General features: G+C 46.7%; 1 long non-coding RNA gene across 2 annotated transcripts; it reads left to right on the top strand.

Annotated features, from left to right (window-relative positions):
* Positions 1–995: 995 nt before the first annotated feature.
* LOC135316280 (uncharacterized) lies at positions 996–15,648 on the top strand. Of its 2 annotated transcripts, none has more exons than XR_010375694.1 (3): positions 996–1,097; positions 2,766–2,886; positions 15,270–15,648. It is a non-coding gene; the product is annotated as an uncharacterized LOC135316280 (long non-coding RNA). The 2 variants fall into 2 exon arrangements; XR_010375695.1 differs by lacking the exon at positions 15,270–15,648 and adding an exon at positions 5,206–9,717.
* Positions 15,649–17,000: the final 1,352 nt, after the last annotated feature.

Here is a 17,000-nt window from a genome sequence, read left to right as displayed (position 1 = left end):
AGGTGCCCACCAAGCCCCTCTATCGCTCCCCCTCCTCAGCTGGACAGGGGGAGAAAAATATGACAAAAGGCTTGTGGGTTGAGATAAGGACAGGGAGATCACTCACCAGTTACTGTCATGGGCAAAACAGACTCCAGGAAATTAATTTAATTTATTACCAATCAAATCAGAGTAGGATAATGAGAATTAAATACAATGAGAGCGTTAGAAGACATATAAATGTATTAAATTATGTGGGATCTGAGCATGACGTAAATGGCATGGAATAAGGGGTGGAGATTGTATTGGGTCTGGCTGGGATGGAGTTAACTTTCCCCATAGGAGCCCTCATAGTGCTGTGCTTTGTATTGGTAGCTAGAAAGGTGTTGATAACACACCAGTGTTTTGGCTACTGCTGAGCAGTGCTCATCAGCATCAAGGTGCTCATCAGCATCAAGGCTGTCTCTCCAACATTCCCCCCTCACCCTCAAAGGCCAGTAGGCTGGGGGTGGGCAAGATCTTGGGAAGGGACATAGCCAGGACAGCTGACCCAAACTGACCAAAGGGATATTCCATACCATATGACATCTGCTCAGAAATAAAAGCTAAGAGAAAGGAGGAGGATATGGGGGGCATTCGTTATTTATGATGTTTGTCTTCCGGAGCAACCGCTACACGTACTGAAGCCCTGCTTCCCAGGAAGTGGCTGGACATTGCCTGCTGATGGGAAGTAGACAATAAATCTTTTGTTTTCCTTTGCTTCTCCATGTGTCCTTTGCTTTTGCTTTATTAAACTGCCTTTATCCTGACCCACAAGTTCTTTTCCATCTTATTTTCTCCCTCTCCTCCTCCATCCTGCTAAGGAGGGGAGTGATAGAGCAGCTTCATGCACATGCTATGTGCCAGCTTCAGGCCTCTGGGGTAGAAACCAGCTGTTCTTTAGGAAGGATGTGAGAGGACCCTGCTGAGGGCTTGGAAGACTGTCCTGGTAATGCTGAGTGCCCTGTGCTGACTGGGACTATCTTCTTGTTTTAAGGTCAAGTGGCAGAAGAATGACATGGACAACAATTTGAACTTCTCTGTCTACTCAGATGGGTGGATTGTTTCATGGACTTAAGGTAAACAGTAGGTAGCAATTTACTTTCCCAGCAAAATCATAACCAATTGCCTCCAAAGTTCAATGATGCATTAGTTTTATTTTTATTTATAATGAGCCAGGTTTGAAAAGAAGTAGCAGCAAAAGCTTGCTGCTCCTGGCCTCCAGCTGGGTCTGGGGCTCCATGTTAAACTCTGAAATGAGCAGAACCAGCCTCCTCCTTGCTCAGGACCTAACCTTCATCCTGCCTGTACCTGTAGCACCCCATGGGCCTGAGTATGAGAGATCATTTTCCTGCTTTGCAGCTGCAAGAATTCAAGCCTGGTCCTTGCACTGAAACGGTCTTTGTCCTGGGAGAGTCACCCAGTGACAGGGCAGAATAATCTACTTTCTTCCCCAACTTCAAGATTCTCACCCCTCAAAATGCTCCCCTAGAGACTGCAATTCAGAATGGGAGAAGGAAGGTACAAATTTATCCCATGTGACCAAAGTGGCACAGAGTAAGCTCACTTTTGCAGATTGCATGTTGCCATCACACAGTCAGGCAGAGGATTTCCCTGCCATGACATTGCCATCTCACACCCAAGACAATCTGTGTTAACTTGTTTGAATGCACTGGTTTTGATCACTTTTTCTTTTGGAGTATGTACATTGATAGAAACTTAGCATCAGTGTCCCTAAATGACCCTTAGATTTGTCTCTGAATCTCAACATGTGTTTTTTTCTGTTGGCTATTTGTTTTTACATTTTGAAGATTTCAAAATCTTTTACTTCAAAAATAAATGAATTGCCCTAAATATGAGTTTGAATCAACTGTCCCATTATTCCTCAGCAAGCAAAGAAATTCCTTTACATCCTTGGCTGCTCATTTTGTCAACCTGTTATACCAAGCAATTCAAGGCTTATCTGTTCTGAAAAGTTTAGGTCTTGCAGCCATGGGTAGAGATTCATGTCTAACATTATATGTATATCCTTAGTCTCATGCTCAGTTCAGGAGTGGGAGCCTCTTCTAATAAACATGGTAGGTGCACGCGGAGGGCACTGATTCTTAAGTTCTTTTATAAACTTCTCCAGGTTCATACATGCAGCTTCTAATACATGATACCGGCTTCAAAAGAACATACGGCCCCCTCTAATTGGAGCAACATAGCTAAGTTTGAAATACTTGGAATACTTTACGAATAAGACAGTCTTAGAACTTGCTATATGTGATTAGATAGAAGGGAGTCTAGAGACACTGTATCCTTAACTAGAATAAATAAGAGAGATGTGCTAGAATAAGCTCATTCAGTATCAGTATGAACTGAGTAACCAAGCCAAAAATGAACTGAGCATGCCCAGAGGCTGAGTTCAACCAGCAGAGACGGTGAGGAAGACTATTGACGATGACCAGAAGACTCTGGAAGACCACCAATGAACATGAATGTGCATGCGTTAAGGACATTTGCATATATTGAGTTCCAAGAATAGTATGAATATGGTAATTATTTCCTAGAAATTTAATGAATATGTATATTTTGATTGCATATAACCCCTGTAGTAGAGCAACTCGGTGCACACACCAGGTGGAACAATCGCTGTGCACCTGGCGTAGCAATAAAGAAAGAATGCCTGCTTTCTAAAACTACAAATTGTGTTTTAGAGGGTTCTTATATTTGCCGACTTATGGGTATCGGTTTTGGTGACCCAGGTGGGACACTGCTTCTGAATCTCGATGGATCTGTGGGATCGCAGGACCTCCAGCCAGCACCAAGGGATTCTCAGGGACAACCTCCGATCCCTGGAAAAAAGAGCTCAAAGCAAGGCCCCTGGTAAGTTTTAAGGCATTCTTTCAATTTAGTTTGGTTTGGTTGCCTGCCCGTAAGATGCAGTGAAAGCTATGCAGGGTTGGGCTATAAAGGTACCTAAGGGGTTAGAGTCCCCAATTTGGTAATACCAAACAAAACTTTGGATAACACCTGGGTTTTGAATGGGGTGCGAGTCCCAAAAGTTTAAGGAGTGGGTCAGAGTCCCACTGAAAGGGGTTCAAGTCTCCAGTTTGGTTGTCTTGATTGGTCTCTGAATTTTGGTTTGGTTATCAGAACTACAGATTTGTTTTTGCATGTTCAGATCAGATAGTTGTTTTGGATAATAACATTATATTAATATAATACATATATTATTATAATATAATAATAGTAGATAAATAATAAATTAATTTATTTAATTTTAATGAATTCTTTTTAACATTGGTGTTAAGAAGCTTATTCCCAATTTTGGAGTATAATAATACTATATTACAGTTAATGTTGTTTTGTAGAGGAGAAGGAAAATGGCATGAGGTATTGTATGCTGATATGTTCTTTCCTTTAAGACAACATCCTGAGTGCCAAAAGAAATGTGGAATCAATATGGCCCCGAACGATTCTCTAGTGTTGGCATTAGAAAAAGATAAGAGAGAGACAAAGGGAAAACATTAAAGAGGTGCTGTTTGGCATGCAGTATTGGACATAGATGTTTAAAGCTGACTCAGAATGAACAGCAGGAGGATGTAGCGATGTTAGTGGCCCTGAGGTTAAGCAGGGACCGCCTTAAAATTGTGGGTCCGAGCCCTCCGGGGCAGAGGGATCAGACAATGAGTCAGAGGGAAGTGTTTCAAGAATAATTCCGGTGGCGGAGAAGACTCGCAGCCGGCAGGGAGCTGCATTGCAAGCTCCGCTGAGACAAGCGGGAACTTGCAGCTGGCAGGGAGCTGCATTGCAAGCCCCACTGAGACAAGCGGTCCAGAATGATGGTCCAGTCATGGTGAAAGTGCCTTTTTCAATCACAGACTTAAATAACTGGAAAATAGCCGCTGGTAGCTATAGGGATGATCCTGATCATGTGACTAATACTTTTGAGATGATGATTAAAACTCAGGACCCAGACTGAAAGGATATTAAAGCCATCCTGCAAGTATTATTTGATAGTACAGAAAGGGAAATTATTCATAATGCTGCAAGAATCCAGGTTGAGGGTCAGGTTGCCTCAGGGGTATTGCAAGGACAGTTAGAACAACACTTTCCCTTAGTAGATCCTGACTGGGACCCTAATGATAACAGAGATAAATTGTTATTGGAGCAATATCAGAGGTTGGTTTTGTTTGGTATAAGAAATGCTATACCAAAAGCCATAAATTGTTCAAAATTATATTAAATCAAGCAAGATAGATAAGAGTCTCTGACTGATTTCCTAAATAAAATGAAAGAAGCTGCCTGGACGTACATAATCCTTGATCCTGAGTCAGAAGAAGGGAGAGGCCAGTTAGCAACTTTGTTTACTGGGTAGTCTGCTGATGATATTCGGAGAAAGTTGCAAAAGATACAGGGAGCAGATGCTAGAGACTTGGGAAAATTGTTGGATAGGGCTTGGGTGGCTTATAGAAATAGGGATCAGCAGAAAGAAAAGGGGAATGCCAGACTAATAGCTGCGCTAGGAGGGACCTATGGTCCTCGGGGAGGACTTGGGGTGGATTTAGAGGTGGTTACCAAGGAAGAGGACGTGGCAGAGGATTTCCAAAACCCCAGGTAGGAGAGACTCAATGTGCTTATTGCAAAAAGGAGAGGCACTGGAAGCGAGCATGTCCAGCTTTGCAGAAATCTGAGGAATCAGACACTCCCATAATGGCTATAGAAGGTAGGGACTGAAGGGGACCGGAGGGATCTTCCCCAGCATTCCCATCTTCCCTCTGGTTAAGATTAAGCTGGGGGAAGATGAAACAGAGATTGAATGCTTAGCTGATACAGGGGCAACCTATTCAGTTTTAAATACAAAAAGGCAGTAATTAGGATATGATACTGTAAGAATTATTGGTTGTCATGGTTTTAGCTGGGACAGAGTTAATTTTCTTCACCGTAGCTGGCATAGTGAAGCACCATGACATTGGTGCGACAGGAAAGGCAGAGACACGGCCCTCCTTTAAACCTGTAGAATTTAAAATTGGAAAGTAATGGGTGACACATCAATTTCTGTATTTACTAGGTGTGCAAAAACCTCTGATAGGCCAAGATTTATTAGAAAAATTAGAAGCCGAGATAAAATTTAAAAATAGGGAAGTGGAAGTAATAATGCCTGAGTCTAAATTTGTCCAAGCTTCCATATTGTTATTGCAGGGCATTGAACAGGTGGAAAAGAAAATCCCATCTGAAGTCGAAAATGCAGTGATATCCATTGCCTGGGCAGGAGAGGTACCGGGGAAATCAAAGAGAGCTGAACCTGTAAGGGTAGACCTTAAACCAGGATCGGCACCAGTAAGAATTAAACAATAGCCTTTAAAACTGGAAACGAGAATTGGCCTAGTACCAGTAATTCATAATTTTTTGAAATACAAATTACTGGTAGAATGTGAGTCAATAAATCAGATAGTACAAGACATACATCTGGTGGTTGCAAACTCGTATACATTACTAACTACCCCCACTAGTGAACAAGGCTGGTTTACAGGTTTAGATTTAAAAGATGCCTTTTTCTGCATACCTCTTGGTTCTGAAAGTCAGGAACTTTTTGCTTTTGAGTGGGAAAATCCTGAAACAGGGCGAAAGACACAATATACTTGGACTGTTCTACCACAAGGTTTCGAGAACAGCCTGACCATTTTTTGAAATCAACTAGCAAAAGAATTGGAAATCTGGAGGAAAGAAAACAGACAGGGAACTGTACTACAATATGTAGATGACATCTTAAATTGCAGCAGAAACTCAAGAACAATGTTTTTCTCTGACAATAAGCCTTTTGAATTTCTTGGGAATTAGTGTATACCATGCATCAAAAAGAAAAGACCCAGATTGTCTGAGAAACGGTCATCTACCTGGGCTTTGAAATTCTAAAAGGGCAGAGGCAACTAGGAGTGGAATGAGAACAAGCTATTTGCTGTCTCCCCGAGCCATGTACACCAGGAGAATTGCGAGAATTTCAAGGCACGATAGGATGGTGACACCTGTGGATTGTGAATTACGGATTGATGGTAAAACCTTTATACAAATTACTAAAGGACTCCCAAAGAGGGAGCCTTGAATGGACAAATGACAGCAGAGCTTTGTTCAGACAATTGAAACAGGCTCTGATGAGAGCACCCGCCCTGTAACTGCCAGACCTGACTAAAATCTTTGAACTTTTCGCTTATGAATATGGTAATTATTTCCTAGAAATTTAATGAATATGTATATTTTGATTGCATATAACCCCTGTAGTAGAGCAACTCGGTGCACACACTAGGTGGAGTGATCCCCTGTGTGCCCAGCGCTGCAATAAACAATGCCTGCTTTCTAAAACTACAAACTGAGTTTTAGAGTGCTTGTATATTTGCCGGCTTACAGTATCACCTTCACATTTAGTCCATCTTCCACCAGTTTTTTGTGGTCTTTGATGTTTTCAGTGACCACTTCATCACACCAATCCGTAGGACGAGTTTGTGTGGCCACTGATGCAAACGTTACTCGCATTAGCCAGCTCATTTTGCCAATATAAAGCAAGGGTGAGCAAAAACCAGACAGCACTACCCTCCAAGGCTGTCAGACTAGGCCCAACTAATACCCGTGGGCACAGGCTCTGGGCAATGATACAATCTCAATGCCGGAAATTTGTTTCAGCTTTGTGAATACTATCAAATGATCGGTGAAGCCAACTGATAGGGAAGAAGGAACTATAACTCCCTGAACACTGGGGCAGAGGTCAAATCGGTTGCCCCGAAGGGTATCCAGTGGGACCACGAGGAGGTGTGACCTCTGCAGCTCTGCCCAGTTAGTAACTATGATCCCGTCTTAAGAGAGTCATAGTTACTCCTGCCAGTTATTTAGTTTCTGTGGCACCTCTGGGTACCAGCCACCTCTTCCCAGCCAGCCCAGAAGAGCCTGGGAGGCCATACAAGTGTTCATAGGCACCTTTCTCCAGGAATATGAGCTCCAGAAGAAGGTCTAGATCTGATTACTGACTAGTTCTTTCCATTGCAGTGTTCAAAATGCTATTCAAGCCAGTTTCTGGATGTGTTTGAAGCCTATCACATGGCTGTGTATTCAGTCAGCTGGAATCCCTACCACTTAAGTCTTCATTTCCTGCAGCTCTGACTGGACAGTCAAGATCTGAGATCACACTATCAAGTAGATCCTGCTGGGTCCTGGCGTGGGGATGGGTCAGCCCAATCCTGGCCAAGCATATCAGGGAGCTGTGGGTCCCCCACCAGCAGGAATCCACCACAGTGACTGGGGCTGAGTTGGCTGCAGCTTGCCTGGGCTGCTTGCTTCAGGAGGGCAGGGTTCCTTTGGTAGCTCAAGGCCCCAATGCTGTTAATTCATTTTTGCTCAGCCTGATTTCAGAGGACACAGAAGTCATAAAGCAACAGACGTGAGTGTGGTGGTACAGCCCCCCCAAGCCACCCTGAGATATCAGGATAAGCCCTATTATGCTGTTATCTTAGTCACAAGTACAGTGACTTGGGCACCAGGGACTCTCTGGCTACACCTGGGCCATCTGCTCCCTGAACTATATACCAGAATGACTCAGCACAAATTGTGGCCAGAATGGGAAATACTGACCAAAGCCAATCATCTCAAGATCCTATAAATAGCGATCCAAAAGTGACACCTTTTGAGCTCTCCAGAACCACAGTGTGCTGTGTGATCCAGTATGTCCCCCTGAGCTGGGAAGCCTCTCAGGGTAGATTTTGTGAGGATTAAAGGATCATCCATTGACAGTTTCACAAGGTTCACCGACTGTCTGTTGATGAATGCCGGCACATAAAAGTGAGTAATTCATGAAACTCATGAAAAGGGAAATTTTAATCACAGGTTAACCTCTCTGTGTGCGCGCACGCACGTGTGCACGTGCAATGTGATTTACACTGTTTGTCTGCCTGTCTGTGTGTATGTGTGCAATTTGATTTGGAGCTGTTTGCTGGTCTGTCTTTGTATGTGTGTGATTTGATTTAAACCCATCTGTGTGTACAACCCTGCTGTAAGTTTTGGGTGACCCTTGCTATTCTTGAATCTAAGTCGCTATTTTGATTGTAACAAATTCCATTGAATCGTTCTGTTGAATTGGCTGATGCTTAAGTGTTAAGAATTATACAACCTAATGTGACCATCAGCCAGGAGCAGCCCAGAGTTGGGCTGCCTAGCAGGAAAGGTCCAGACAAGAGTTGCCTCCCCATTGCAGTAGTCTGGCCAGGACTGATGCTGATTGATAGAAATCCTGGGCCCCTGTGCTATCCACTAACCATATTGGTTGCAGCAGAGTGTGTCTGAGACATGGTTTAGTTGCTGTTTTGAACAGAACCTTTTAGATCTGCAGTGGAAATGGAATAAATAGTTGAGCTTTTTCATTCCTGGAGATACTCCACTTTGTAGCAGAGTGCACTTCTTGGGAATAACTCAGTGCCTTGCAAAGGGCGGGCTCCATTAATGCTGGGAAAAAACTACATTAACAGGATACAGAAAACTACAGGAAGTTGTCGTGGTTTAACCCCAGCTGGCAACTAAGCTGGCACAGATGGGCAGAGTCCCTGGGATTAATGTTGCCTCCACTTCATGTCAGTTGGGCTGCCTTCCCTTCTCCTCCCCAGCTGCCAGGCTCTGTGCACTGGCATTTCTCTCCCCTAGCAGCTGCTCTTAGGACATAAAGCCAGACTGGAAGATTTTGGTGTGTCCCTGCAGTGTCAAAGTCCTCACCTCTGTCCTGCTGCAGCTCCCATCCCATCACAGGGTGCTCTGGTGGGCTCCAAGCCTGAAGATGTGCATCGGGCAGCTCAGGACACGATTGCTCACTCACATCCCTTAGCTGCTGAGTCGCAGGTGAGGTGACTTTATCAGCATAGTAGTTGGTTTCAGTGCAAAGTCAAACTGATAAATTTAAACCTATTTTGTCAGTGGTTTTACAGGGATGGTTTCTTACACAGATGCTCCCAGGCCATTTTTTCATTACTAGAGCTATTGCTCTTTCCGGTTATAAAATACAGCATTTTGACAAAACCCACCTACTGAGATTAACTAGTTCATTCAGCCACACAGGAACCAAGTTTGCTTTTTTCTGCTTGTATGAACATATGTGAGTGAACAAATGGCTTGGGCAGCATCTCCAAAGATTTCTTTGATTCAGCTGTTAGACTTTGCATGAAAACCTACTGGGGACACAGACCCCATCAGGAGCATCTGAGAGAGTTTAGAATGCTGCTCCTAGGTGCCTTTCTGCTCTTTGCTATTGGCCGCTGCTGAGAATGGCCCCTCTCTTAGATTTGAATTTGTGAGTAGGGATGATTGGCATTAGGGCCACTGAGAACCCCCAGTTGTCTGCCACATGCTGCTGTACAGACAGCAGCTCCTGAACCTTGATGTTAATTGCTTTTTATAATGACCTGAAATCTGTGCTGGTTCATTTTAAATGCCAGTCTCCAAACCATGACAGTTCAATATCTGCCTTATGAACAGCTTTGCTGGCCTGCCACAGGGCTGCAGGTGGCAGAGTGGTGACTGCTTCCCTTGTCAGAGTCGCTGCTGCCCTTGCTCATGCAACTGCCTGTCTTTGCCTGCGCCCCAGCTTCCAGTGCTGACTTTCCATGGGGCATTGTGCTGGTTTTGGCTGAGAAGGGGTTAATTCTCCTCACTGTGGGGGTAGGCTACCTTTCCAGCTTCCCGCGCTCTGCTGCATGGCAGCGGGGGGGGGGGGGGCTGGGAGGGGTAGGGCCGTGGTGGGGGCGGCTGACCCCGACTGGCTAATGGCATGTTCATTCCATACCATGTGACTCCATGACCAGTATATTGAGGGGGGGCAGGTTGCAGCTCGGAAGCGGCGTGGCATCGGGTTGGTGGGCGGCTGTGTCGTGGGCGGTTCGTTTCGGCGGTTCGTTTCGGCGGTTCATTTCCCCCTCTAGTTGTTCTCCTTTACATTGCATTTCTGTTGTTGTTTCTTTTCATTTTAATTATTAAACTGTTCTTATCCCAACCCACGAGCGTGACCCTTCTGATTCTTTCCCCCATCTACCAGTGGGGGAGTGAGCGAGCGACTGTGTGGGGCTGAGCTGCCGGCTAAACCACGACAGTCTTTTTGGTGCCCAACGTGGGGCTCGAGGGTTGGAGATAATAACAGCTGCTGGTCACAGCACCATGTTGTCCTTTTTGCAGTTGGTGTTAAGGATTGGTGTTGGTTTGTTGAGTCTGCTGTGATTAGTAATGTTTTGCCTACAAGATTTGTTATACAAACATTTGTTTTCAGCTTTATCTGGTATTTGGGGTTTTTGCTGAAACCGTTACTGTACTTTGGATACCACCTTGTTGAGGCAATTAGCAATTATACCTCCTCCTCTGAGAGATTTTATATGGAGGAAATACAGAATAGTACCTTTGCAACTTTGTTCTATGATGTCTCTGCCTTTGTTACAACAGCCTTTTTGTATCTTGAACATCCTTGGGTGGTTAAGGTGCACTTATTGTTAGTTTCTGGGCATGTTGTTTTGGTTTTGACTAAGCAACTTAAGAATATCACCCAGAAATCTGCCCCGAGGCTTGATAGTTACGAGTGGCAGGGCATGTGGGATAGCATGGGCAAATACCTAGGGCAGTGGGCACCCCCAGTGTTTTGGAGTTTCACCCCCGAACAAGTGCAGAATCCTGAAAAACTAATAGAATATTTGGAGAAAGTATGTTGTTATGCTGGGAACTCCAGAGAGCCACAGATCACTGCAACGTGCTGGGGCCTGGCCCATGTGTACCAAGCCCTGCTCAACAGTATTCAGTGCTTCCAAGGGGAAGAGAATGTCTCTGGATTGAAAGGCAAAGTGACAGGCACTGCGGCCACTCAACCCCCCATGACAAGTACTGGAGCTGACCCAGAGAATCAACCCGTGCCAGTACCAGTTGCCCCCATACACAAGACAAAAATATTGGAAGCAGACGTGAACTCATGTAGAACGGGATGATGAAGAAGCAGGGACGTCACGAGGAGAGGAGGAAGAAGTCATAAATGAAATAGAGACCACCCGATCCCTGTCCTTGAGCGAGTTGTGAGATATGCGAAAAGATTATAGCCATCGTTCAGATGAGCACATTGTCACCTGGCTGCTCCGATGCTGGGATAATGGGGCCAGTAGCCTGGAATTAGAGGGAAAAGAAGCCAAACAACTGGGATCCCTTTCTGGGGAAGGGGGCATTGGCAAAGCAATTGGAAAAAAAACCACAAGCCCTCAGCCTCTGGAGGCGATGCCTGTCTGGAGTGAAGGAAAGGTATCCCTTTAAAGAAGATGTTACATATCGCCCAGGAAAATGGACAACTATGGAGAAAGGCATCCAGTATCTAAGGGAATTAGCTGTGCTTGAGGTGATTTATGGTGACCTGGATGATCAACAGTCATCCAAAGGTCCAGATGAAGCCGAGTGCCCACGACCCATGTGGCAGAAGTTTGTACGGAGCACACCATCTTTGCATGCAAACTCATTGGCAGTGATGTCCTGCAGAGAGGACAAGGCACCAACGGTGGTAGAGGTGATTGATAGACTCCGGGATTACGACACAAATATCTCTTCCTCGCTCGTCTCTGCTGTGGAGAAATTATCCCAAGAGGTCGAGCAACTCAAAGAAGATCTGTCCTGCTCCCCATCTCGACAGAGTAGTGTCTCAGCTTGTAGGAATAAGCGTCCTTTGGCTCAAAGAAGGGGATACACACCACGGGCCACCCTATGGTTCTACCTGCATGACCACGGAGAAGATATGATGGGGTGGTATGACAAGCCTACTTCGACCCTACAGGCACGAGTACATGAACTGCAAGGAAGAACAGTCACTCAGGGAGGCTCTTCCAGGAAAGCTGCTGCTCCAGTTTCCAGTGAGCAAGTCCCCAGACAGAGGATTAGAAGTGAAGATTTTATTTCTAAGTGTAATAGAGGGACTCCTGATTCACATTTACAGGAAGTGAGTTGTGACTGCCATGATCAGGACTAGAGGGGCCCTGCCTCCAGCCAGGTGGAGGAAAGGGATAACCGGGCTTAGTGGACTGTGTGGCTCCGATGGCCTGTCATGTCCAACCCACAGGAGTATAAAGCTTTAGTGGACACCGGTGCACAGTGCACCTTAATGCCATGAAACTATATAGGGGCAGAACCCATTAGCATTGCTGGAGTGACGGGGGATCCCAAGAGCTAACTGTATTGGAGGCTGAAGTGAGCCTAACCGGGAATGAGTGGCAAAAGGACCCCATTGTGACTGGCCCAGAGGCTCCGTGCATCCTTGGCATAGACTACCTCAGGAGAGGGTATTTCAAGGACCCAAAAGGGTACAGGTGGGCTTTTGGTGTAGCTGCCTTGGAGACGGAGGATGCTAAACAGCTGTCTACCTTGCCCGGTCTCTCGAAGGACCCTTCTCTTGTGGGGTTGCTGAAGGTCGAGGAACAGCAGGTGCCAATTGCCACCACAACAGTGAACCGGCGGCAATGTCGCACCAACAGAGACTCTGATCCCCATCCACGAACTCATTCACCAACTGAGGAGCCAAGGAGTCATCAGTAAGACCCACACACCCTTTAACAGTCCCATATGGCCAGTGTGGAAGTCTAATGGAGAGTGGAGACTAACAGTAGACTATTGTGGCCTGAATGAAGTCACTCCACCATTGAGTGCTTCTGTGCCAGACATGCTAGAACTTCAATACGAACTGGAGTCCAATGCAGCCAAGTGGTATGCCACAACTGATAACGCTAATGCATTCTTCTCAATCCCTCTGGCAGCAGAATGCAGGCCACAGTTTGTTTTCACATGGAGGGGCGTCCAGTACACCTGGAATCGACTGCCCCAGGGGTGGAAACACAGTCCTACCATTTGCCATGGACTGATTCAGACTGTACTGGAACAGGGAGAAGCTCCAGAACACCTTCAATACATTGATGACATCATTGTGTGGGGCAACACAGCGGAAGAAGTTTTTGAGAAAGGAGAGAAAAATAGTCCAAATCCTTCTGAAAGCTGGTTTTGCCATAAAACCAAATAAGGTGAAGGGACCCACATGAGAAATCCAGTTCTTAGGAATCAAATGGCAAGATGGTCATCGTCAGATTCCAATGGATGTGATCAACAAAATAGCAGCCATGTCTCCACCAACTAGCAAAAAGGAAACACAAGCTTTCTTGGGCATTGTGGGTTTTTGGAGAATGCATATTCCAAATGACAGTATGATCATAAGCCCTCTCTATGAAGTTACGCGGAAGAAGAATGATTTCAAATGGGGCCCTGAGCAACGACAAGCCTTTGAACAGATTAAACGAGAAATAGTTCATGCAGTAGCTCTTGGGCCAGTCTGGGCAGGACAAGATGTAGAGAATGTGCTCTACACCGCAGCCGGGGAGAATGGCCCTACCTGGAGCCTCTGGCAGAAAGCACATGGGGAGACCCGTGCTCGAACCCTATGGTTTTGGAGTCGGGGATACAGAGGGTCCGAAGCCCGCTATACTCCAACTGAAAAAGAGATATTGGCAGCATATGAAGGGGTTCGAGCTGCTTCAGAAGTGGTTGGTACTGAGGCACGGTTGCTCCTGGCATCCCGACTGCCAGTGCTGCGCTGGATGTTCAGAGGTAACATCCCCCCTGCACACCATGCAATTGATGCTACGTGGAGTAAATGGGTTGCACTGATCACCCAGCGGGCTCGAGTAGGAATCCCCAGTCGCCCAGGAATCTTGGAAGTGATTATGGACTGGCCAGAAGGCAAAGACTTTGGATTATCACCAGAGGAGGAGGTGACACATGCTGAAGAAGCCCCACTCTATAACAAACTGACAGAAAATGAGAAGCAATATGCTCTTTTCACTGATGGGTCCTGTTGCCTTGTGGAAAAGCACTGGAGATGGAAGGCTGCTGTATGGAGTCCTACACAACAAGTTGCAGAAACTGCTGAAGGAGAAGGTGAATCGAGCCAGTTTGCAGAGGTAAAGGCCATTCAGCAATCTCTAAGGCCAGCTGGATGGGAAAAGTGGCCAGTGCTCTATCTCTATACTGATTCCTGGATGGTGGCAAATGCCCTGTGGGGCTGGCTACAGCAGTGGAAGCAGAGCAACTGGCAGCGCAGAGGCAAATCCATCTAGGCTTCCACGTTGTGGCAAGATATTGCTGCCCGGGTAGAGAAACTGGTTGTAAAGGTACAGCATGTGGATGCTCACGTCCCCAAGAGTCGGGCCACTGAAGAACATCGAAACAACCAGCAGGTAGATCAGGCTGCCAAGATTGAAGTGGCTGAGGTGGATCTGGACTGGCAACATAAGGGTGAACTATTTCTAGCTCGGTGGGCCCATGACACCTCAGGCCATCAAGGGAGAGATGCAACATACAGGTGGGCTCGTGATCAAGGGGTGGACTTGACTATGGATGTTATTGCACAGGTTATCCACGAATGTGACACATGGGCTGCAATTAAGCAAGCGAAGCGGGTAAAGCCTCTGTGGTATGGGGGACGATGGCTGAAATATAAATATGGGGAGGCCAGGCAAATTGACTATATCACACTCCCACAAACCTGCCAAGGCAAGCGCCATGTGCTTACAATGGTAGAAACAACGACTGGCTGGCTGGAAACATATCCTGTCCCCCACGCCACTGCCTGGAACACTATCCTGGGTCTCGAGAAACAAGTCCTGTGGCGACATGGCACCCCAGAGAGAATTGAGTCAGACAATGGGACTCATTTCTGAAATAACCTCATAGACACCTAGGCCAAAGAGCATGGCATTGAGTGGGTGTATCACATCCCCTATCACGCACCAGCCTCTGGGAAAATTGAACAGTACAATGGACTGTTAAAAACTACACTGAGAGCAATGGGGGGTGGAACATTCAAGCACTGGGATACACATTTAGCAAAAGCCACCTGGTTAGTCAACATGAGGGGATCTGCCAGGCGAGCTGGCCCTGCCCAGTCAGAAATCCTACATACTGTGGAAGGGGATAGAGTCCCTGTAGTGCACACAAAAAGTATGCTGGGCAAAACAGTCTGGGTTCTTCCTGCCTCAGGGAAAGGCAAACCCATTTGTAGGAATGTTTTTGCTCGAGGACCTGGGTGTACTTGGTGGGTGATGTGGGAGGATGGAGAAATCCGATGTGTGCCTCAAGGGGATTTGATTTTGGGCAAAAACAGTCAATGAACTGAATGGCACAATGTGAACTGTTATATAATATTGTGTGTCACCTCTGTGTTGTATCAATGATATCAGAGGACGAGCCTCCCAACCCATGGAAGATAAAGTGTGAAACAAGCCAAGTGCAGCAGTGATGGAACGATGACTGGCTCGGTATGCAGCAACCCAACGCCACACACACCATCTCTCCCGCCCTGAAAGACTGATACAACAGATGGAGCCCAGAGTCATGGACTGGGTGAACTCAGTGGACATTTTAATGGACATTTTACAGGGAAGGTCCATGAACTAAGGGAATGATGTCTGTGTATTATGTTAAATGATGGGAAGGGGAGGGGTGGTGGTTGGTACGGTTGTATTGCATCGTATGGGACCTGGGCATGGTGTAAATGGTATGGAATAAGGGGTGGAGAATGTGCTGGTTTTGGCTGAGAAGGGGTTAATTCTCCTCACTGTGGGGGTTGGCTACCTTTCCAGCTTCCCGCGCTCTGCTGCGTGGCGGGGTTGGGGGCTGGGAGGGGCGGGGCCATGGTGGAGGCGGCTGACCCCGACTGGCCAATGGCATGTTCATTCCATACCATGTGACACCATGACCAGTATATTAAGGGGGGGGGCAGTTTGCGGCTTGGGCCCGGAGTCAGGTCGGTGGGCAGTGAGCGGCTGCATTGCGTGCGGTTTGTTTCGGCGGTTCATTCTCCCCTCCCCCCCGCCAGGTTTTCCGCCTCTCGTTTTTCTCCTTTACATTGCATTTCTGTTGTTGTTTCTTTTAATTTTAATTATTAAACTGTTCTTATCCCAACCCACGAGCGTGACCCTTCTGATTGTCTCCCCCATCTACCGGTGGGGGAGTGAGCGAGCGACTGTGTGGGACTGATCTGTCGGCTAAACCATGACAATCCGTCATCACCATTTCAGCCAAGAGCATTTTGCTCTCCTGCTGGGAAATGTTAACAATAAAATCAACAGAAATGCTTATGTGAACAGTTCCAGTACCTGTTCGTTGACCTTCTCAGGGGCAGACCTCCCATGTAAGCCCAGCATTGCATCTGTCAGCTCCATGGGGAGGATGTTCTACCCTGGCTCCCCCTCAACTCCCAGTGAGCCCCTGTGGATACCCTGTAAGCAAGGATGGAGGCAGAGGATGGGCTCAGCTACACACCAAGTGGCAGATCCCTGTGAGTGCCCTTTCCTCACCTGGCCATGGCATCCATCAGGAGGGAGACCCTGTCAGCAGCTACACACAGAGATGATGCACTTCAACCCATGCACTCTGGGAAACTGCAGCTTAGCTCTGCTCCAAGAAGGGCTGTTCCTCAGGGGCCTGAGGCCGGCGAAGTCCCTGGATTTGTAGGAAGCTGCCATGTGCATCCAAGCAGATGCCGTGGTGGTGCCATCAGTGGCCCAGCTGGCTCAGCTCATATGCACAGCCACCCTAGGAAAAGCAGATGGCTGCATAAAGGGAAACTTTCTGTTCCAGTCCCCCCAAAAGGACATTATAATTTTCCTTCCCTGTATCATCCTGCTTGTCTGGTTATTTGGCATTAAATTAGGGCTCTGATTCAGTTATGGCTCATTACTGGCTTGCATGTGGCTTTGTTGCAGCTTGCTCAGAAGCACCAAAGGAGCTGAGCCAGCATGAAAGTCGAGGTTTTTAGGGACAGCTTGATGACTAGGAGTTGAGGCTTGCCTGTGGCTGGTGACTTCAGCAAGGCATGGCCCCCATGAACCTGGCATTGCTACCTGGAGGGCAACAGTCAGGGACCCTTCCTGATGCTACCAGTGGGGAGAGCAAAGGGCTTGGGATTG

The sequence above is a fragment of the Phalacrocorax carbo genome, chromosome 19, assembly GCF_963921805.1.
Source record: "Phalacrocorax carbo chromosome 19, bPhaCar2.1, whole genome shotgun sequence".
Classification (NCBI taxonomy): domain Eukaryota; kingdom Metazoa; phylum Chordata; class Aves; order Suliformes; family Phalacrocoracidae; genus Phalacrocorax; species Phalacrocorax carbo.
Note: the sequence above shows the minus strand (reverse complement) of the source record. Positions and strands in the feature narration are given on the sequence as shown.